Source organism: Paralichthys olivaceus, chromosome 5 (genome assembly GCF_024713975.1).
Source record: "Paralichthys olivaceus isolate ysfri-2021 chromosome 5, ASM2471397v2, whole genome shotgun sequence".
Taxonomy (NCBI): domain Eukaryota; kingdom Metazoa; phylum Chordata; class Actinopteri; order Pleuronectiformes; family Paralichthyidae; genus Paralichthys; species Paralichthys olivaceus.
The window spans coordinates 22,107,548-22,127,298 of NC_091097.1; the positions used below are offsets into that span (position 1 = coordinate 22,107,548).

Below are 19,751 nucleotides of genomic sequence, written 5' to 3' on the forward strand. Positions count from 1 at the left end.
GCAGGTGATAGAAAAGATGGAAGCTAGGCTGAGTGATGAGGATAGAGAAGGATGTGAAGGAGAGATAACTAAAGGAGAGATAGGGAAAGCAATAGATGAGTTAGGCAGGAATAAAAGTCCAGGGATAGATGGGATAATAGGAGAGTTTTATATAGAGTTTAAGGAAGAATTAGTGCCAGTGTTAGATAGATTATTTAGGTATATAGAAGAGAAGGGAGAGATGCCACACAGCATGACAATAGGGCTAGTTAGTATAATTTACAAAAAAGGGAGCAGGGACAAATTAGAAAACTACAGACCACTCACAATGTTAAATGGTGATTATAAAATACTAGCAAAGGTGTTAGCAAATAGGATAAAGGGGGTTATAGGGACGGTGGTGGGAAGCACACAAGCATATAGCATACCAGGAAGAGACATAGCCGACACAATAAGCAGTATTAGGGACACCATCACACACATGAAGGGGAACAAAATAGGGATAGTAGCGAGTTTGGATCTGAATAAAGCATTTGATAGAGTAGATCATGGGTATTTATATAAGGTATTAGATAAAGTGGGTTTTGGAAATAGGATGATAGGATGGATAAGGAGGATGTATGAAAGAGCAGCGAGTAAGATAAAAATAAACGGGATAGTGACAGAGGAGTTTAGATTAGAGAGATCAGTTAGACAGGGATGTCCGCTATCGGCTCTGCTGTACGCCTTGTCAGCAGAGCCGCTAGCGGCACTAATATTGCAAAATAGAGGGATTAAGGGCATAGAACTACCGGGTGGACAGATGAGCACGCTATATCAATATGCAGACGACACAACAGTGACAGTTAGGGACAAAGAAAGTGTAGTAGAGGTTTTAAAAAGTGTAGAGCAGTATGGTAGGGCATCAGGAGCAAAAGTAAACATAGAGAAATCAGAGATAATGTACATAGGGGAGAACAGAGAAGAGAGGGAGGAGATCAGAATGAAGGAAAACAAAGGGTATATGAAGGTGTTAGGTGTAAATTTAGGGATAGAAGAGAAAGAAGGGAGAGATAGGCAGTATGAGGGGATAGTGAATAGGATTAGAAAGACGTTAGGGTTTTGGAAGAGAAGAGGATTGAAGCTAAAAGGGAAGGTAATTGTAGTAAATTGTTTAATAATGAGCAAGCTGGTGTATGTGATGAATGTGATGGATGTGCCTGAGAAAGTGATGAAAGAAGTGGGAGGGATGGTGAGTGACTTTTTGTGGGATGGGAAGGGGGTTAGAATAGCAAGGGAAGTACTAGAAAACGAGTATGAAGACGGGGGACTGAAACTGGTTAACTTAGAGAGAAAAAAAAAAGCACTGAGGGTGAAAATGATGGTGAGATACTTAAAGAATAAAAGTGATCAGGTGTGGAAGGTGTGTTTAACAGAAGCTATCAACAAAACTGGAGGGTGTGGTGAGAGTGGAGTGTATATGAAAATGAAAAAAGGGATGTTAGATGGAGCGACTGATTATTACAAAGAGATGCTGGGAGCGTGGGGAGAGTTTCTGAGTTTCGTGAAGTATGAATGCAAAAATGTAAAGCAGGTATGGGAGCAGCCAGCGTTTTTAAATCCAAAAATCACAGTGGAGGGGGAGACCATCTTTAACAGGGTAATATGGAGAGCAGGGATAAGGAAGGTGAGGGACATGGTGTACGAGTACACACCGGGTTTTATGAGGGCACAGGTGATTGTAGATGAGGTCAGGGGGAATGGGGATGAAATATGGCCGGGTACAGCTGAAGGGGTCATAGAAAAAATAAAAAAAGCAATGCCCAAAGAATGGATGGAAATGATTGAGAGAGAGAACGTGAACGGAGGAGAAGATGAAATAGATATGTATGTAGGGGAAGGGGAGTGCAAGTTGAGTCTGAAGGATGTAAAAACAAGGATGATATATGAATGTATGAGGGAGAAAGAACTGAGGAGGCCGGCTGCAGAGAAAGTGTGGGTCAAAGTAATGAATAACATGGATGCAAAGCAAATATGGACCAATCTGAGAGTGAAGTGGAACACGACTGAATGTGAACACTTTGACTACATGCTAAGGCACAACAGGATATACAACAACCTGATAAAGAGCAAGTTTGACCGGGAGGTGGGAAAGGAATGTGACGTATGTGAAGTGGGAGTGGAGACATGTATGCATGAGTTTGTTGAATGTGGGGAACTAAGGGTGTACTTTGGGAAAATAAGGGAGTTAATAAATAGGTGCTGGGAGGGAGACTTTGTGGGGAGGAGCGAATGGAAGAAGCTGTGGTTGTTTGGCGTGGTGGAGAGAAAGAGAGGATGCAATGTAAATCTGTTAAACTATGTCCTGAGCCACGCACGATATGCAGTGAAACTAAGGAGAAACACTGCGCAGTATGAAAGGAGAAAATGTGATGTGTGGAATGTTTTTAAAAATTTGACAGAAAGGGATGTGAAAGTGATGCACAGCTACATTGGGAAAGACGACTTTCAGAAAGGGTTTGTGGACGGGAGCACCTTCATAGAAATAACGAATGGAGATGTGAATGAGGTGAGAATGGATTTTGGTTAAGATTTATTTTGGGGCTTTTTGTTTTTGGTTGGTTTTAATGTTTTTATTGATTTGTGTGTTTCCTGTATCGAGTGATGTATACATGTTAAAAGTTAAGACCTGACAGAGGCAAACATGTAAAGGAATGATGTAAAAAACAAATGTATGTAAAAAAATGTAAATTCAATCTATTTTTGATAATAAAAGAAAAAAAAAAAAAAAACACGCCCGATCTCGTCCGATCTCGGAAGCTAAGCAGGGTCGGGCCTGGTTAGTACTTGAATGGGAGACCGCCTGGGAATACCAGGTGCTGTAAGCTTTTTAGACTTTTCTTTGCAGAGGGCGCTGTTGCTGCTGCTTCAGAGGAGACACCTCTTGGAAAGAGCAGGAAAGACTGTTCATCAAAGGAAAAAAGAATATGGAACCCTCACATCATCACTGAAAGGTGAAAGTGAGCATTCATCAGATTTGTTTCTAATCAAAACACTACTTTATTCATGTTTTATTAACATATCATTTTCAAATTGTCTTATTTGGAGAGAGCGATGAAAGAGCAGGGAGTTTACTCTGCATCAGGGAAACAACTGGATATGAAACACTGACAATATTGCTGAAGGTCATTTTTGAAAATTGTAATGATTTTTTTCTTGCAACGATATGACAAAATTGCACCTTGAGATTGATTTTGGAACAATTGACCCTCCCGCCCACCCACACCTCAAGATGCTATGGTTGCAAAGCAACAGAAGAACCATTGATGATGGTGATGATTCACATGTATAAAGGAGGTATTGTGGGTGGAGTTAATCGCTTACGGCCATACCACCCTGAACACGCCCGATCTCGTCCGATCTGGGAAGCTAAGCAGGGTCGGGCCTGGTTAGTACTTGAATGGGAGACAGCCTGGGAATACCAGGTGCTGTAAGCTTTTTAGACTTTTCTTTGCAGAGGGCGCTGTTGCTGCTGCTTCAGAGGAGACACCTCTTGGAAAGAGCAGGAAAGACTGTTCATCAAAGGAAAAAAGAATATGGAACCCTCACATCATCACTGAAAGGTGAAAGTGAGCATTCATCAGATTTGTTTCTAATCAAAACACTACTTTATTCATGTTTTATTAACATATCATTTTCAAATTGTCTTATTTGGAGAGAGCAATGAGAGAGCAGGGAGTTTACTCTGCATCAGGGAAACAACTGGATATGAAACACTGACAATATTGCTGAAGGTCATTTTTGAAAATTGTAATGATTTTTTTCTTGCAACGATATGACAAAATTGCACCTTGAGATTGATTTTGGAACAATTGACCCTCCCGCCCACCCACACCTCAAGATGCTATGGTTGCAAAGCAACAGAAGAACCATTGATGATGGTGATGATTCACATGTATAAAGGAGGTATTGTGGGTGGAGTTAATCGCTTACGGCCATACCACCCTGAACACGCCCGATCTCGTCTGATCTCGGAAGCTAAGCAGGGTCGGGCCTGGTTAGTACTTGAATGGGAGACCGCCTGGGAATACCAGGTGCTGTAAGCTTTTTAGACTTTTCTTTGCAGAGGGCGCTGTTGCTGCTGCTTCAGAGGAGACACCTCTTGGAAAGAGCAGGAAAGACTGTTCATCAAAGGAAAAAAGAATATGGAACCCTCACATCATCACTGAAAGGTGAAAGTGAGCATTCATCAGATTTGTTTCTAATCAAAACACTACTTTATTCATGTTTTATTAACATATCATTTTCAAATTGTCTTATTTGGAGAGAGCGATGAAAGAGCAGGGAGTTTACTCTGCATCAGGGAAACAACTGGATATGAAACACTGACAATATTGCTGAAGGTCATTTTTGAAAATTGTAATGATTTTTTTCTTGCAACGATATGACAAAATTGCACCTTGAGATTGATTTTGGAACAATTGACCCTCCCGCCCACCCACACCTCAAGATGCTATGGTTGCAAAGCAACAGAAGAACCATTGATGATGGTGATGATTCACATGTATAAAGGAGGTATTGTGGGTGGAGTTAATCGCTTACGGCCATACCACCCTGAACACGCCTGATCTCGGAAGCTAAGCAGGGTCGGGCCTGGTTAGTACTTGAATGGGAGACCGCCTGGGAATACCAGGTGCTGTAAGCTTTTTAGACTTTTCTTTGCAGAGGGCGCTGTTGCTGCTGCTTCAGAGGAGACACCTCTTGGAAAGAGCAGGAAAGACTGTTCATCAAAGGAAAAAAGAATATGGAACCCTCACATCATCACTGAAAGGTGAAAGTGAGCATTCATCAGATTTGTTTCTAATCAAAACACTACTTTATTCATGTTTTATTAACATATCATTTTCAAATTGTCTTATTTGGAGAGAGCGATGAGAGAGCAGGGAGTTTACTCTGCATCAGGGAAACAACTGGATATGAAACACTGACAATATTGCTGAAGGTCATTTTTGAAAATTGTAATGATTTTTTTCTTGCAACGATATGACAAAATTGCACCTTGAGATTGATTTTGGAACAATTGACCCTCCCGCCCACCCACACCTCAAGATGCTATGGTTGCAAAGCAACAGAAGAACCATTGATGATGGTGATGATTCACATGTATAAAGGAGGTATTGTGGGTGGAGTTAATCGCTTACGGCCATACCACCCTGAACACGCCCGATCTCGTCCGATCTCGGAAGCTAAGCAGGGTCGGGCCTGGTTAGTACTTGAATGGGAGACCGCCTGGGAATACCAGGTGCTGTAAGCTTTTTAGACTTTTCTTTGCAGAGGGCGCTGTTGCTGCTGCTTCAGAGGAGACACCTCTTGGAAAGAGCAGGAAAGACTGTTCATCAAAGGAAAAAAGAATATGGAACCCTCACATCATCACTGAAAGGTGAAAGTGAGCATTCATCAGATTTGTTTCTAATCAAAACACTACTTTATTCATGTTTTATTAACATATCATTTTCAAATTGTCTTATTTGGAGAGAGCGATGAGAGAGCAGGGAGTTTACTCTGCATCAGGGAAACAACTGGATATGAAACACTGACAATATTGCTGAAGGTCATTTTTGAAAATTGTAATGATTTTTTTCTTGCAACGATATGACAAAATTGCACCTTGAGATTGATTTTGGAACAATTGACCCTCCCGCCCACCCACACCTCAAGATGCTATGGTTGCAAAGCAACAGAAGAACCATTGATGATGGTGATGATTCACATGTATAAAGGAGGTATTGTGGGTGGAGTTAATCGCTTACGGCCATACCACCCTGAACACGCCCGATCTCGTCCGATCTCGGAAGCTAAGCAGGGTCGGGCCTGGTTAGTACTTGAATGGGAGACCGCCTGGGAATACCAGGTGCTGTAAGCTTTTTAGACTTTTCTTTGCAGAGGGCGCTGTTGCTGCTGCTTCAGAGGAGACACCTCTTGGAAAGAGCAGGAAAGACTGTTCATCAAAGGAAAAAAGAATATGGAACCCTCACATCATCACTGAAAGGTGAAAGTGAGCATTCATCAGATTTGTTTCTAATCAAAACACTACTTTATTCATGTTTTATTAACATATCATTTTCAAATTGTCTTATTTGGAGAGAGCGATGAGAGAGCAGGGAGTTTACTCTGCATCAGGGAAACAACTGGATATGAAACACTGACAATATTGCTGAAGGTCATTTTTGAAAATTGTAATGATTTTTTTCTTGCAACGATATGACAAAATTGCACCTTGAGATTGATTTTGGAACAATTGACCCTCCCGCCCACCCACACCTCAAGATGCTATGGTTGCAAAGCAACAGAAGAACCATTGATGATGGTGATGATTCACATGTATAAAGGAGGTATTGTGGGTGGAGTTAATCGCTTACGGCCATACCACCCTGAACACGCCCGATCTCGTCCGATCTCGGAAGCTAAGCAGGGTCGGGCCTGGTTAGTACTTGAATGGGAGACCGCCTGGGAATACCAGGTGCTGTAAGCTTTTTAGACTTTTCTTTGCAGAGGGCGCTGTTGCTGCTGCTTCAGAGGAGACACCTCTTGGAAAGAGCAGGAAAGACTGTTCATCAAAGGAAAAAAGAATATGGAACCCTCACATCATCACTGAAAGGTGAGAGTGAGCATTCATCAGATTTGTTTCTAATCAAAACACTACTTTATTCATGTTTTATTAACATATCATTTTCAAATTGTCTTATTTGGAGAGAGCGATGAGAGAGCAGGGAGTTTACTCTGCATCAGGGAAACAACTGGATATGAAACACTGACAATATTGCTGAAGGTCATTTTTGAAAATTGTAATGATTTTTTTCTTGCAACGATATGACAAAATTGCACCTTGAGATTGATTGTGGAACAATTGACCCTCCCGCCCACCCACACCTCAAGATGCTATGGTTGCAAAGCAACAGAAGAACCATTGATGATGGTGATGATTCACATGTATAAAGGAGGTATTGTGGGTGGAGTTAATCGCTTACGGCCATACCACCCTGAACACGCCCGATCTCGTCCGATCTCGGAAGCTAAGCAGGGTCGGGCCTGGTTAGTACTTGAATGGGAGACCGCCTGGGAATACCAGGTGCTGTAAGCTTTTTAGACTTTTCTTTGCAGAGGGCGCTGTTGCTGCTGCTTCAGAGGAGACACCTCTTGGAAAGAGCAGGAAAGACTGTTCATCAAAGGAAAAAAGAATATGGAACCCTCACATCATCACTGAAAGGTGAGAGTGAGCATTCATCAGATTTGTTTCTAATCAAAACACTACTTTATTCATGTTTTATTAACATATCATTTTCAAATTGTCTTATTTGGAGAGAGCGATGAGAGAGCAGGGAGTTTACTCTGCATCAGGGAAACAACTGGATATGAAACACTGACAATATTGCTGAAGGTCATTTTTGAAAATTGTAATGATTTTTTTCTTGCAACGATATGACAAAATTGCACCTTGAGATTGATTGTGGAACAATTGACCCTCCCGCCCACCCACACCTCAAGATGCTATGGTTGCAAAGCAACAGAAGAACCATTGATGATGGTGATGATTCACATGTATAAAGGAGGTATTGTGGGTGGAGTTAATCGCTTACGGCCATACCACCCTGAACACGCCCGATCTCGTCCGATCTCGGAAGCTAAGCAGGGTCGGGCCTGGTTAGTACTTGAATGGGAGACCGCCTGGGAATACCAGGTGCTGTAAGCTTTTTAGACTTTTCTTTGCAGAGGGCGCTGTTGCTGCTGCTTCAGAGGAGACACCTCTTGGAAAGAGCAGGAAAGACTGTTCATCAAAGGAAAAAAGAATATGGAACCCTCACATCATCACTGAAAGGTGAAAGTGAGCATTCATCAGATTTGTTTCTAATCAAAACACTACTTTATTCATGTTTTATTAACATATCATTTTCAAATTGTCTTATTTGGAGAGAGCGATGAGAGAGCAGGGAGTTTACTCTGCATCAGGGAAACAACTGGATATGAAACACTGACAATATTGCTGAAGGTCATTTTTGAAAATTGTAATGATTTTTTTCTTGCAACGATATGACAAAATTGCACCTTGAGATTGATTGTGGAACAATTGACCCTCCCGCCCACCCACACCTCAAGATGCTATGGTTGCAAAGCAACAGAAGAACCATTGATGATGGTGATGATTCACATGTATAAAGGAGGTATTGTGGGTGGAGTTAATCGCTTACGGCCATACCACCCTGAACACGCCCGATCTCGTCCGATCTCGGAAGCTAAGCAGGGTCGGGCCTGGTTAGTACTTGAATGGGAGACCGCCTGGGAATACCAGGTGCTGTAAGCTTTTTAGACTTTTCTTTGCAGAGGGCGCTGTTGCTGCTGCTTCAGAGGAGACACCTCTTGGAAAGAGCAGGAAAGACTGTTCATCAAAGGAAAAAAGAATATGGAACCCTCACATCATCACTGAAAGGTGAAAGTGAGCATTCATCAGATTTGTTTCTAATCAAAACACTACTTTATTCATGTTTTATTAACATATCATTTTCAAATTGTCTTATTTGGAGAGAGCGATGAGAGAGCAGGGAGTTTACTCTGCATCAGGGAAACAACTGGATATGAAACACTGACAATATTGCTGAAGGTCATTTTTGAAAATTGTAATGATTTTTTTCTTGCAACGATATGACAAAATTGCACCTTGAGATTGATTTTGGAACAATTGACCCTCCCGCCCACCCACACCTCAAGATGCTATGGTTGCAAAGCAACAGAAGAACCATTGATGATGGTGATGATTCACATGTATAAAGGAGGTATTGTGGGTGGAGTTAATCGCTTACGGCCATACCACCCTGAACACGCCCGATCTCGTCCGATCTCGGAAGCTAAGCAGGGTCGGGCCTGGTTAGTACTTGAATGGGAGACCGCCTGGGAATACCAGGTGCTGTAAGCTTTTTAGACTTTTCTTTGCAGAGGGCGCTGTTGCTGCTGCTTCAGAGGAGACACCTCTTGGAAAGAGCAGGAAAGACTGTTCATCAAAGGAAAAAAGAATATGGAACCCTCACATCATCACTGAAAGGTGAGAGTGAGCATTCATCAGATTTGTTTCTAATCAAAACACTACTTTATTCATGTTTTATTAACATATCATTTTCAAATTGTCTTATTTGGAGAGAGCGATGAAAGAGCAGGGAGTTTACTCTGCATCAGGGAAACAACTGGATATGAAACACTGACAATATTGCTGAAGGTCATTTTTGAAAATTGTAATGATTTTTTTCTTGCCACGATATGACAAAATTGCACCTTGAGATTGATTTTGGAACAATTGACCCTCCCGCCCACCCACACCTCAAGATGCTATGGTTGCAAAGCAACAGAAGAACCATTGATGATGGTGATGATTCACATGTATAAAGGAGGTATTGTGGGTGGAGTTAATCGCTTACGGCCATACCACCCTGAACACGCCCGATCTCGTCCGATCTCGGAAGCTAAGCAGGGTCGGGCCTGGTTAGTACTTGGATGGGAGACCGCCTGGGAATACCAGGTGCTGTAAGCTTTTTAGACTTTTCTTTGCAGAGGGCGCTGTTGCTGCTGCTTCAGAGGAGACACCTCTTGGAAAGAGCAGGAAAGACTGTTCATCAAAGGAAAAAAGAATATGGAACCCTCACATCATCACTGAAAGGTGAAAGTGAGCATTCATCAGATTTGTTTCTAATCAAAACACTACTTTATTCATGTTTTATTAACATATCATTTTCAAATTGTCTTATTTGGAGAGAGCGATGAGAGAGCAGGGAGTTTACTCTGCATCAGGGAAACAACTGGATATGAAACACTGACAATATTGCTGAAGGTCATTTTTGAAAATTGTAATGATTTTTTTCTTGCAACGATATGACAAAATTGCACCTTGAGATTGATTTTGGAACAATTGACCCTCCCGCCCACCCACACCTCAAGATGCTATGGTTGCAAAGCAACAGAAGAACCATTGATGATGGTGATGATTCACATGTATAAAGGAGGTATTGTGGGTGGAGTTAATCGCTTACGGCCATACCACCCTGAACACGCCCGATCTCGTCCAATCTCGGAAGCTAAGCAGGGTCGGGCCTGGTTAGTACTTGAATGGGAGACCGCCTGGGAATACCAGGTGCTGTAAGCTTTTTAGACTTTTCTTTGCAGAGGGCGCTGTTGCTGCTGCTTCAGAGGAGACACCTCTTGGAAAGAGCAGGAAAGACTGTTCATCAAAGGAAAAAAGAATATGGAACCCTCACATCATCACTGAAAGGTGAGAGTGAGCATTCATCAGATTTGTTTCTAATCAAAACACTACTTTATTCATGTTTTATTAACATATCATTTTCAAATTGTCTTATTTGGAGAGAGCGATGAGAGAGCAGGGAGTTTACTCTGCATCAGGGAAACAACTGGATATGAAACACTGACAATATTGCTGAAGGTCATTTTTGAAAATTGTAATGATTTTTTTCTTGCCACGATATGACAAAATTGCACCTTGAGATTGATTTTGGAACAATTGACCCTCCCGCCCACCCACACCTCAAGATGCTATGGTTGCAAAGCAACAGAAGAACCATTGATGATGGTGATGATTCACATGTATAAAGGAGGTATTGTGGGTGGAGTTAATCGCTTACGGCCATACCACCCTGAACACGCCCGATCTCGTCCGATCTCGGAAGCTAAGCAGGGTCGGGCCTGGTTAGTACTTGAATGGGAGACCGCCTGGGAATACCAGGTGCTGTAAGCTTTTTAGACTTTTCTTTGCAGAGGGCGCTGTTGCTGCTGCTTCAGAGGAGACACCTCTTGGAAAGAGCAGGAAAGACTGTTCATCAAAGGAAAAAAGAATATGGAACCCTCACATCATCACTGAAAGGTGAAAGTGAGCATTCATCAGATTTGTTTCTAATCAAAACACTACTTTATTCATGTTTTATTAACATATCATTTTCAAATTGTCTTATTTGGAGAGAGCGATGAGAGAGCAGGGAGTTTACTCTGCATCAGGGAAACAACTGGATATGAAACACTGACAATATTGCTGAAGGTCATTTTTGAAAATTGTAATGATTTTTTTCTTGCAACGATATGACAAAATTGCACCTTGAGATTGATTTTGGAACAATTGACCCTCCCGCCCACCCACACCTCAAGATGCTATGGTTGCAAAGCAACAGAAGAACCATTGATGATGGTGATGATTCACATGTATAAAGGAGGTATTGTGGGTGGAGTTAATCGCTTACGGCCATACCACCCTGAACACGCCCGATCTCGTCCGATCTCGGAAGCTAAGCAGGGTCGGGCCTGGTTAGTACTTGAATGGGAGACCGCCTGGGAATACCAGGTGCTGTAAGCTTTTTAGACTTTTCTTTGCAGAGGGCGCTGTTGCTGCTGCTTCAGAGGAGACACCTCTTGGAAAGAGCAGGAAAGACTGTTCATCAAAGGAAAAAAGAATATGGAACCCTCACATCATCACTGAAAGGTGAGAGTGAGCATTCATCAGATTTGTTTCTAATCAAAACACTACTTTATTCATGTTTTATTAACATATCATTTTCAAATTGTCTTATTTGGAGAGAGCGATGAGAGAGCAGGGAGTTTACTCTGCATCAGGGAAACAACTGGATATGAAACACTGACAATATTGCTGAAGGTCATTTTTGAAAATTGTAATGATTTTTTTCTTGCAACGATATGACAAAATTGCACCTTGAGATTGATTGTGGAACAATTGACCCTCCCGCCCACCCACACCTCAAGATGCTATGGTTGCAAAGCAACAGAAGAACCATTGATGATGGTGATGATTCACATGTATAAAGGAGGTATTGTGGGTGGAGTTAATTGCTTACGGCCATACCACCCTGAACACGCCCGATCTCGCCCGATCTCGGAAGCTAAGCAGGGTCGGGCCTGGTTAGTACTTGAATGGGAGACCGCCTGGGAATACCAGGTGCTGTAAGCTTTTTAGACTTTTCTTTGCAGAGGGCGCTGTTGCTGCTGCTTCAGAGGAGACACCTCTTGGAAAGAGCAGGAAAGACTGTTCATCAAAGGAAAAAAGAATATGGAACCCTCACATCATCACTGAAAGGTGAGAGTGAGCATTCATCAGATTTGTTTCTAATCAAAACACTACTTTATTCATGTTTTATTAACATATCATTTTCAAATTGTCTTATTTGGAGAGAGCGATGAGAGAGCAGGGAGTTTACTCTGCATCAGGGAAACAACTGGATATGAAACACTGACAATATTGCTGAAGGTCATTTTTGAAAATTGTAATGATTTTTTTCTTGCAACGATATGACAAAATTGCACCTTGAGATTGATTGTGGAACAATTGACCCTCCCGCCCACCCACACCTCAAGATGCTATGGTTGCAAAGCAACAGAAGAACCATTGATGATGGTGATGATTCACATGTATAAAGGAGGTATTGTGGGTGGAGTTAATCGCTTACGGCCATACCACCCTGAACACGCCCGATCTCGTCCGATCTCGGAAGCTAAGCAGGGTCGGGCCTGGTTAGTACTTGAATGGGAGACCGCCTGGGAATACCAGGTGCTGTAAGCTTTTTAGACTTTTCTTTGCAGAGGGCGCTGTTGCTGCTGCTTCAGAGGAGACACCTCTTGGAAAGAGCAGGAAAGACTGTTCATCAAAGGAAAAAAGAATATGGAACCCTCACATCATCACTGAAAGGTGAGAGTGAGCATTCATCAGATTTGTTTCTAATCAAAACACTACTTTATTCATGTTTTATTAACATATCATTTTCAAATTGTCTTATTTGGAGAGAGCGATGAGAGAGCAGGGAGTTTACTCTGCATCAGGGAAACAACTGGATATGAAACACTGACAATATTGCTGAAGGTCATTTTTGAAAATTGTAATGATTTTTTTCTTGCAACGATATGACAAAATTGCACCTTGAGATTGATTGTGGAACAATTGACCCTCCCGCCCACCCACACCTCAAGATGCTATGGTTGCAAAGCAACAGAAGAACCATTGATGATGGTGATGATTCACATGTATAAAGGAGGTATTGTGGGTGGAGTTAATCGCTTACGGCCATACCACCCTGAACACGCCCAATCTCGTCCGATCTCGGAAGCTAAGCAGGGTCGGGCCTGGTTAGTACTTGAATGGGAGACCGCCTGGGAATACCAGGTGCTGTAAGCTTTTTAGACTTTTCTTTGCAGAGGGCGCTGTTGCTGCTGCTTCAGAGGAGACACCTCTTGGAAAGAGCAGGAAAGACTGTTCATCAAAGGAAAAAAGAATATGGAACCCTCACATCATCACTGAAAGGTGAAAGTGAGCATTCATCAGATTTGTTTCTAATCAAAACACTACTTTATTCATGTTTTATTAACATATCATTTTCAAATTGTCTTATTTGGAGAGAGCGATGAGAGAGCAGGGAGTTTACTCTGCATCAGGGAAACAACTGGATATGAAACACTGACAATATTGCTGAAGGTCATTTTTGAAAATTGTAATGATTTTTTTCTTGCAACGATATGACAAAATTGCACCTTGAGATTGATTTTGGAACAATTGACCCCCCTGCCCACCCGCACCTCAAGATTCTATGGTTGCAAAGCAACAGAAGAACCATTGATGATGGTGATGATTCACATGTATAAAGGAGGTATTGTGGGTGGAGTTAATCGCTTACGGCCATACCACCCTGAACACGCCCAATCTCGTCTGATCTCGGAAACTAAGCACGGTCGGGCCTGGTTAGTACTTGAATGGGAGACCGCCTGGGAATACCAGGTGCTGTAAGCTTTTTAGACTTTTCTTTGCAGAGGGCGCTGTTGCTGCTGCTTCAGAGGAGACACCTCTTGGAAAGAGCAGGAAAGACTGTTCATCAAAGGAAAAAAGAATATGGAACCCTCACATCATCACTGAAAGGTGAAAGTGAGCATTCATCAGATTTGTTTCTAATCAAAACACTACTTTATTCATGTTTTATTAACATATCATTTTCAAATTGTCTTATTTGGAGAGAGCGATGAAAGAGCAGGGAGTTTACTCTGCATCAGGGAAACAACTGGATATGAAACACTGACAATATTGCTGAAGGTCATTTTTGAAAATTGTAATGATTTTTTTCTTGCAACGATATGACAAAATTGCACCTTGAGATTGATTTTGGAACAATTGACCCTCCCGCCCACCCACACCTCAAGATGCTATGGTTGCAAAGCAACAGAAGAACCATTGATGATGGTGATGATTCACATGTATAAAGGAGGTATTGTGGGTGGAGTTAATCGCTTACGGCCATACCACCCTGAACACGCCCGATCTCGTCCGATCTCGGAAGCTAAGCAGGGTCGGGCCTGGTTAGTACTTGAATGGGAGACCGCCTGGGAATACCAGGTGCTGTAAGCTTTTTAGACTTTTCTTTGCAGAGGGCGCTGTTGCTGCTGCTTCAGAGGAGACACCTCTTGGAAAGAGCAGGAAAGACTGTTCATCAAAGGAAAAAAGAATATGGAACCCTCACATCATCACTGAAAGGTGAAAGTGAGCATTCATCAGATTTGTTTCTAATCAAAACACTACTTTATTCATGTTTTATTAACATATCATTTTCAAATTGTCTTATTTGGAGAGAGCGATGAAAGAGCAGGGAGTTTACTCTGCATCAGGGAAACAACTGGATATGAAACACTGACAATATTGCTGAAGGTCATTTTTGAAAATTGTAATGATTTTTTTCTTGCAACGATATGCCAAAATTGCACCTTGAGATTGATTTTGGAACAATTGACCCTCCCGCCCACCCACACCTCAAGATGCTATGGTTGCAAAGCAACAGAAGAACCATTGATGATGGTGATGATTCACATGTATAAAGGAGGTATTGTGGGTGGAGTTAATCGCTTACGGCCATACCACCCTGAACACGCCCAATCTCGTCCGATCTCGGAAGCTAAGCAGGGTCGGGCCTGGTTAGTACTTGAATGGGAGACCGCCTGGGAATACCAGGTGCTGTAAGCTTTTTAGACTTTTCTTTGCAGAGGGCGCTGTTGCTGCTGCTTCAGAGGAGACACCTCTTGGAAAGAGCAGGAAAGACTGTTCATCAAAGGAAAAAAGAATATGGAACCCTCACATCATCACTGAAAGGTGAAAGTGAGCATTCATCAGATTTGTTCCTAATCAAAACACTACTTTATTCATGTTTTATTAACATATCATTTTCAAATTGTCTTATTTGGAGAGAGCGATGAAAGAGCAGGGAGTTTACTCTGCATCAGGGAAACAACTGGATATGAAACACTGACAATATTGCTGAAGGTCATTTTTGAAAATTGTAATGATTTTTTTCTTGCAACGATATGACAAAATTGCACCTTGAGATTGATTTTGGAACAATTGACCCTCCCGCCCACCCACACCTCAAGATGCTATGGTTGCAAAGCAACAGAAGAACCATTGATGATGGTGATGATTCACATGTATAAAGGAGGTATTGTGGGTGGAGTTAATCGCTTACGGCCATACCACCCTGAACACGCCCGATCTCGTCCGATCTCGGAAGCTAAGCAGGGTCGGGCCTGGTTAGTACTTGAATGGGAGACCGCCTGGGAATACCAGGTGCTGTAAGCTTTTTAGACTTTTCTTTGCAGAGGGCGCTGTTGCTGCTGCTTCAGAGGAGACACCTCTTGGAAAGAGCAGGAAAGACTGTTCATCAAAGGAAAAAAGAATATGGAACCCTCACATCATCACTGAAAGGTGAAAGTGAGCATTCATCAGATTTGTTTCTAATCAAAACACTACTTTATTCATGTTTTATTAACATATCATTTTCAAATTGTCTTATTTGGAGAGAGCGATGAGAGAGCAGGGAGTTTACTCTGCATCAGGGAAACAACTGGATATGAAACACTGACAATATTGCTGAAGGTCATTTTTGAAAATTGTAATGATTTTTTTCTTGCAACGATATGACAAAATTGCACCTTGAGATTGATTTTGGAACAATTGACCCCCCTGCCCACCCGCACCTCAAGATTCTATGGTTGCAAAGCAACAGAAGAACCATTGATGATGGTGATGATTCACATGTATAAAGGAGGTATTGTGGGTGGAGTTAATCGCTTACGGCCATACCACCCTGAACACGCCCGATCTCGTCTGATCTCGGAAACTAAGCACGGTCGGGCCTGGTTAGTACTTGAATGGGAGACCGCCTGGGAATACCAGGTGCTGTAAGCTTTTTAGACTTTTCTTTGCAGAGGGCGCTGTTGCTGCTGCTTCAGAGGAGACACCTCTTGGAAAGAGCAGGAAAGACTGTTCATCAAAGGAAAAAAGAATATGGAACCCTCACATCATCACTGAAAGGTGAAAGTGAGCATTCATCAGATTTGTTTCTAATCAAAACACTACTTTATTCATGTTTTATTAACATATCATTTTCAAATTGTCTTATTTGGAGAGAGCGATGAAAGAGCAGGGAGTTTACTCTGCATCAGGGAAACAACTGGATATGAAACACTGACAATATTGCTGAAGGTCATTTTTGAAAATTGTAATGATTTTTTTCTTGCAACGATATGACAAAATTGCACCTTGAGATTGATTTTGGAACAATTGACCCTCCCGCCCACCCACACCTCAAGATGCTATGGTTGCAAAGCAACAGAAGAACCATTGATGATGGTGATGATTCACATGTATAAAGGAGGTATTGTGGGTGGAGTTAATCGCTTACGGCCATACCACCCTGAACACGCCCAATCTCGTCCGATCTCGGAAGCTAAGCAGGGTCGGGCCTGGTTAGTACTTGAATGGGAGACCGCCTGGGAATACCAGGTGCTGTAAGCTTTTTAGACTTTTCTTTGCAGAGGGCGCTGTTGCTGCTGCTTCAGAGGAGACACCTCTTGGAAAGAGCAGGAAAGACTGTTCATCAAAGGAAAAAAGAATATGGAACCCTCACATCATCACTGAAAGGTGAAAGTGAGCATTCATCAGATTTGTTCCTAATCAAAACACTACTTTATTCATGTTTTATTAACATATCATTTTCAAATTGTCTTATTTGGAGAGAGCGATGAAAGAGCAGGGAGTTTACTCTGCATCAGGGAAACAACTGGATATGAAACACTGACAATATTGCTGAAGGTCATTTTTGAAAATTGTAATGATTTTTTTCTTGCAACGATATGACAAAATTGCACCTTGAGATTGATTTTGGAACAATTGACCCTCCCGCCCACCCACACCTCAAGATGCTATGGTTGCAAAGCAACAGAAGAACCATTGATGATGGTGATGATTCACATGTATAAAGGAGGTATTGTGGGTGGAGTTAATCGCTTACGGCCATACCACCCTGAACACGCCCGATCTCGTCCGATCTCGGAAGCTAAGCAGGGTCGGGCCTGGTTAGTACTTGAATGGGAGACCGCCTGGGAATACCAGGTGCTGTAAGCTTTTTAGACTTTTCTTTGCAGAGGGCGCTGTTGCTGCTGCTTCAGAGGAGACACCTCTTGGAAAGAGCAGGAAAGACTGTTCATCAAAGGAAAAAAGAATATGGAACCCTCACATCATCACTGAAAGGTGAAAGTGAGCATTCATCAGATTTGTTTCTAATCAAAACACTACTTTATTCATGTTTTATTAACATATCATTTTCAAATTGTCTTATTTGGAGAGAGCGATGAGAGAGCAGGGAGTTTACTCTGCATCAGGGAAACAACTGGATATGAAACACTGACAATATTGCTGAAGGTCATTTTTGAAAATTGTAATGATTTTTTTCTTGCAACGATATGACAAAATTGCACCTTGAGATTGATTTTGGAACAATTGACCCCCCTGCCCACCCGCACCTCAAGATTCTATGGTTGCAAAGCAACAGAAGAACCATTGATGATGGTGATGATTCACATGTATAAAGGAGGTATTGTGGGTGGAGTTAATCGCTTACGGCCATACCACCCTGAACACGCCCGATCTCGTCTGATCTCGGAAACTAAGCACGGTCGGGCCTGGTTAGTACTTGAATGGGAGACCGCCTGGGAATACCAGGTGCTGTAAGCTTTTTAGACTTTTCTTTGCAGAGGGCGCTGTTGCTGCTGCTTCAGAGGAGACACCTCTTGGAAAGAGCAGGAAAGACTGTTCATCAAAGGAAAAAAGAATATGGAACCCTCACATCATCACTGAAAGGTGAAAGTGAGCATTCATCAGATTTGTTTCTAATCAAAACACTACTTTATTCATGTTTTATTAACATATCATTTTCAAATTGTCTTATTTGGAGAGAGCGATGAAAGAGCAGGGAGTTTACTCTGCATCAGGGAAACAACTGGATATGAAACACTGACAATATTGCTGAAGGTCATTTTTGAAAATTGTAATGATTTTTTTCTTGCAACGATATGACAAAATTGCACCTTGAGATTGATTTTGGAACAATTGACCCTCCCGCCCACCCACACCTCAAGATGCTATGGTTGCAAAGCAACAGAAGAACCATTGATGATGGTGATGATTCACATGTATAAAGGAGGTATTGTGGGTGGAGTTAATCGCTTACGGCCATACCACCCTGAACACGCCCAATCTCGTCCGATCTCGGAAGCTAAGCAGGGTCGGGCCTGGTTAGTACTTGAATGGGAGACCGCCTGGGAATACCAGGTGCTGTAAGCTTTTTAGACTTTTCTTTGCAGAGGGCGCTGTTGCTGCTGCTTCAGAGGAGACACCTCTTGGAAAGAGCAGGAAAGACTGTTCATCAAAGGAAAAAAGAATATGGAACCCTCACATCATCACTGAAAGGTGAAAGTGAGCATTCATCAGATTTGTTTCTAATCAAAACACTACTTTATTCATGTTTTATTAACATATCATTTTCAAATTGTCTTATTTGGAGAGAGCGATGAAAGAGCAGGGAGTTTACTCTGCATCAGGGAAACAACTGGATATGAAACACTGACAATATTGCTGAAGGTCATTTTTGAAAATTGTAATGATTTTTTTCTTGCAACGATATGACAAAATTGCACCTTGAGATTGATTTTGGAACAATTGACCCTCCCGCCCACCCACACCTCAAGATGCTATGGTTGCAAAGCAACAGAAGAACCATTGATGATGGTGATGATTCACATGTATAAAGGAGGTATTGTGGGTGGAGTTAATCGCTTACGGCCATACCACCCTGAACACGCCCGATCTCGTCCGATCTCGGAAGCTAAGCAGGGTCGGGCCTGGTTAGTACTTGAATGGGAGACCACCTGGGAATACCAGGTGCTGTAAGCTTTTTAGACTTTTCTTTGCAGAGGGCGCTGTTGCTGCTGCTTCAGAGGAGACACCTCTTGGAAAGAGCAGGAAAGACTGTTCATCAAAGGAAAAAAGAATATGGAACCCTCACATCATCACTGAAAGGTGAAAGTGAGCATTCATCAGATTTGTTTCTAATCAAAACACTACTTTATTCATGTTTTATTAACATATCATTTTCAAATTGTCTTATTTGGAGAGAGCGATGAGAGAGCAGGGAGTTTACTCTGCATCAGGGAAACAACTGGATATGAAACACTGACAATATTGCTGAAGGTCATTTTTGAAAATTGTAATGATTTTTTTCTTGCAACGATATGACAAAATTGCACCTTGAGATTGATTTTGGAACAATTGACCCCCCTGCCCACCCGCACCTCAAGATTCTATGGTTGCAAAGCAACAGAAGAACCATTGATGATGGTGATGATTCACATGTATAAAGGAGGTA

The 19,751-nt window shown here is 42.0% G+C and overlaps 26 non-coding genes and 1 pseudogene across 26 annotated transcripts; all 27 read left to right on the forward strand.

The window, feature by feature from the left end:
- The first annotated feature begins 3,336 nt into the window (after window positions 1-3,336).
- Window positions 3,337-3,455, forward strand: LOC138409355 (5S ribosomal RNA). The gene has a single exon (XR_011242675.1). It is a non-coding gene; the product is annotated as a 5S ribosomal RNA (ribosomal RNA).
- Window positions 3,456-3,945: 490 nt separating this feature from the next.
- Window positions 3,946-4,064, forward strand: LOC138408241 (5S ribosomal RNA). The gene has a single exon (XR_011241560.1). It is a non-coding gene; the product is annotated as a 5S ribosomal RNA (ribosomal RNA).
- Window positions 4,065-4,554: 490 nt separating this feature from the next.
- Window positions 4,555-4,663, forward strand: LOC138409670 (5S ribosomal RNA; annotated as a pseudogene).
- Window positions 4,664-5,153: 490 nt separating this feature from the next.
- On the forward strand, window positions 5,154-5,272 carry LOC138407912 (5S ribosomal RNA). Its single transcript, XR_011241230.1, has one exon. It is a non-coding gene; the product is annotated as a 5S ribosomal RNA (ribosomal RNA).
- A 490-nt stretch (window positions 5,273-5,762) lies between these two features.
- LOC138407913 (5S ribosomal RNA) lies at window positions 5,763-5,881 on the forward strand. Its single transcript, XR_011241231.1, has one exon. It is a non-coding gene; the product is annotated as a 5S ribosomal RNA (ribosomal RNA).
- A 490-nt stretch (window positions 5,882-6,371) lies between these two features.
- LOC138407914 (5S ribosomal RNA) lies at window positions 6,372-6,490 on the forward strand. The gene has a single exon (XR_011241232.1). It is a non-coding gene; the product is annotated as a 5S ribosomal RNA (ribosomal RNA).
- A 490-nt stretch (window positions 6,491-6,980) lies between these two features.
- LOC138407915 (5S ribosomal RNA) lies at window positions 6,981-7,099 on the forward strand. Its single transcript, XR_011241233.1, has one exon. It is a non-coding gene; the product is annotated as a 5S ribosomal RNA (ribosomal RNA).
- Window positions 7,100-7,589: 490 nt separating this feature from the next.
- LOC138407916 (5S ribosomal RNA) lies at window positions 7,590-7,708 on the forward strand. Its single transcript, XR_011241234.1, has one exon. It is a non-coding gene; the product is annotated as a 5S ribosomal RNA (ribosomal RNA).
- A 490-nt stretch (window positions 7,709-8,198) lies between these two features.
- LOC138407917 (5S ribosomal RNA) lies at window positions 8,199-8,317 on the forward strand. Its single transcript, XR_011241235.1, has one exon. It is a non-coding gene; the product is annotated as a 5S ribosomal RNA (ribosomal RNA).
- Window positions 8,318-8,807: 490 nt separating this feature from the next.
- Window positions 8,808-8,926, forward strand: LOC138407918 (5S ribosomal RNA). The gene has a single exon (XR_011241236.1). It is a non-coding gene; the product is annotated as a 5S ribosomal RNA (ribosomal RNA).
- A 490-nt stretch (window positions 8,927-9,416) lies between these two features.
- On the forward strand, window positions 9,417-9,535 carry LOC138410195 (5S ribosomal RNA). Its single transcript, XR_011242991.1, has one exon. It is a non-coding gene; the product is annotated as a 5S ribosomal RNA (ribosomal RNA).
- A 490-nt stretch (window positions 9,536-10,025) lies between these two features.
- On the forward strand, window positions 10,026-10,144 carry LOC138408854 (5S ribosomal RNA). Its single transcript, XR_011242175.1, has one exon. It is a non-coding gene; the product is annotated as a 5S ribosomal RNA (ribosomal RNA).
- Window positions 10,145-10,634: 490 nt separating this feature from the next.
- Window positions 10,635-10,753, forward strand: LOC138407919 (5S ribosomal RNA). Its single transcript, XR_011241237.1, has one exon. It is a non-coding gene; the product is annotated as a 5S ribosomal RNA (ribosomal RNA).
- Window positions 10,754-11,243: 490 nt separating this feature from the next.
- Window positions 11,244-11,362, forward strand: LOC138407920 (5S ribosomal RNA). The gene has a single exon (XR_011241238.1). It is a non-coding gene; the product is annotated as a 5S ribosomal RNA (ribosomal RNA).
- Window positions 11,363-11,852: 490 nt separating this feature from the next.
- On the forward strand, window positions 11,853-11,971 carry LOC138408751 (5S ribosomal RNA). The gene has a single exon (XR_011242070.1). It is a non-coding gene; the product is annotated as a 5S ribosomal RNA (ribosomal RNA).
- A 490-nt stretch (window positions 11,972-12,461) lies between these two features.
- On the forward strand, window positions 12,462-12,580 carry LOC138407921 (5S ribosomal RNA). The gene has a single exon (XR_011241239.1). It is a non-coding gene; the product is annotated as a 5S ribosomal RNA (ribosomal RNA).
- Window positions 12,581-13,070: 490 nt separating this feature from the next.
- Window positions 13,071-13,189, forward strand: LOC138408864 (5S ribosomal RNA). Its single transcript, XR_011242185.1, has one exon. It is a non-coding gene; the product is annotated as a 5S ribosomal RNA (ribosomal RNA).
- Window positions 13,190-13,679: 490 nt separating this feature from the next.
- Window positions 13,680-13,798, forward strand: LOC138409362 (5S ribosomal RNA). Its single transcript, XR_011242678.1, has one exon. It is a non-coding gene; the product is annotated as a 5S ribosomal RNA (ribosomal RNA).
- Window positions 13,799-14,288: 490 nt separating this feature from the next.
- LOC138407923 (5S ribosomal RNA) lies at window positions 14,289-14,407 on the forward strand. The gene has a single exon (XR_011241241.1). It is a non-coding gene; the product is annotated as a 5S ribosomal RNA (ribosomal RNA).
- A 490-nt stretch (window positions 14,408-14,897) lies between these two features.
- LOC138408865 (5S ribosomal RNA) lies at window positions 14,898-15,016 on the forward strand. The gene has a single exon (XR_011242186.1). It is a non-coding gene; the product is annotated as a 5S ribosomal RNA (ribosomal RNA).
- Window positions 15,017-15,506: 490 nt separating this feature from the next.
- Window positions 15,507-15,625, forward strand: LOC138407924 (5S ribosomal RNA). The gene has a single exon (XR_011241242.1). It is a non-coding gene; the product is annotated as a 5S ribosomal RNA (ribosomal RNA).
- Window positions 15,626-16,115: 490 nt separating this feature from the next.
- On the forward strand, window positions 16,116-16,234 carry LOC138409167 (5S ribosomal RNA). Its single transcript, XR_011242487.1, has one exon. It is a non-coding gene; the product is annotated as a 5S ribosomal RNA (ribosomal RNA).
- Window positions 16,235-16,724: 490 nt separating this feature from the next.
- LOC138408866 (5S ribosomal RNA) lies at window positions 16,725-16,843 on the forward strand. The gene has a single exon (XR_011242187.1). It is a non-coding gene; the product is annotated as a 5S ribosomal RNA (ribosomal RNA).
- Window positions 16,844-17,333: 490 nt separating this feature from the next.
- Window positions 17,334-17,452, forward strand: LOC138407925 (5S ribosomal RNA). The gene has a single exon (XR_011241243.1). It is a non-coding gene; the product is annotated as a 5S ribosomal RNA (ribosomal RNA).
- Window positions 17,453-17,942: 490 nt separating this feature from the next.
- LOC138409168 (5S ribosomal RNA) lies at window positions 17,943-18,061 on the forward strand. Its single transcript, XR_011242488.1, has one exon. It is a non-coding gene; the product is annotated as a 5S ribosomal RNA (ribosomal RNA).
- A 490-nt stretch (window positions 18,062-18,551) lies between these two features.
- LOC138408867 (5S ribosomal RNA) lies at window positions 18,552-18,670 on the forward strand. The gene has a single exon (XR_011242188.1). It is a non-coding gene; the product is annotated as a 5S ribosomal RNA (ribosomal RNA).
- Window positions 18,671-19,160: 490 nt separating this feature from the next.
- LOC138410165 (5S ribosomal RNA) lies at window positions 19,161-19,279 on the forward strand. The gene has a single exon (XR_011242961.1). It is a non-coding gene; the product is annotated as a 5S ribosomal RNA (ribosomal RNA).
- The last annotated feature ends 472 nt before the right edge of the window (window positions 19,280-19,751 follow it).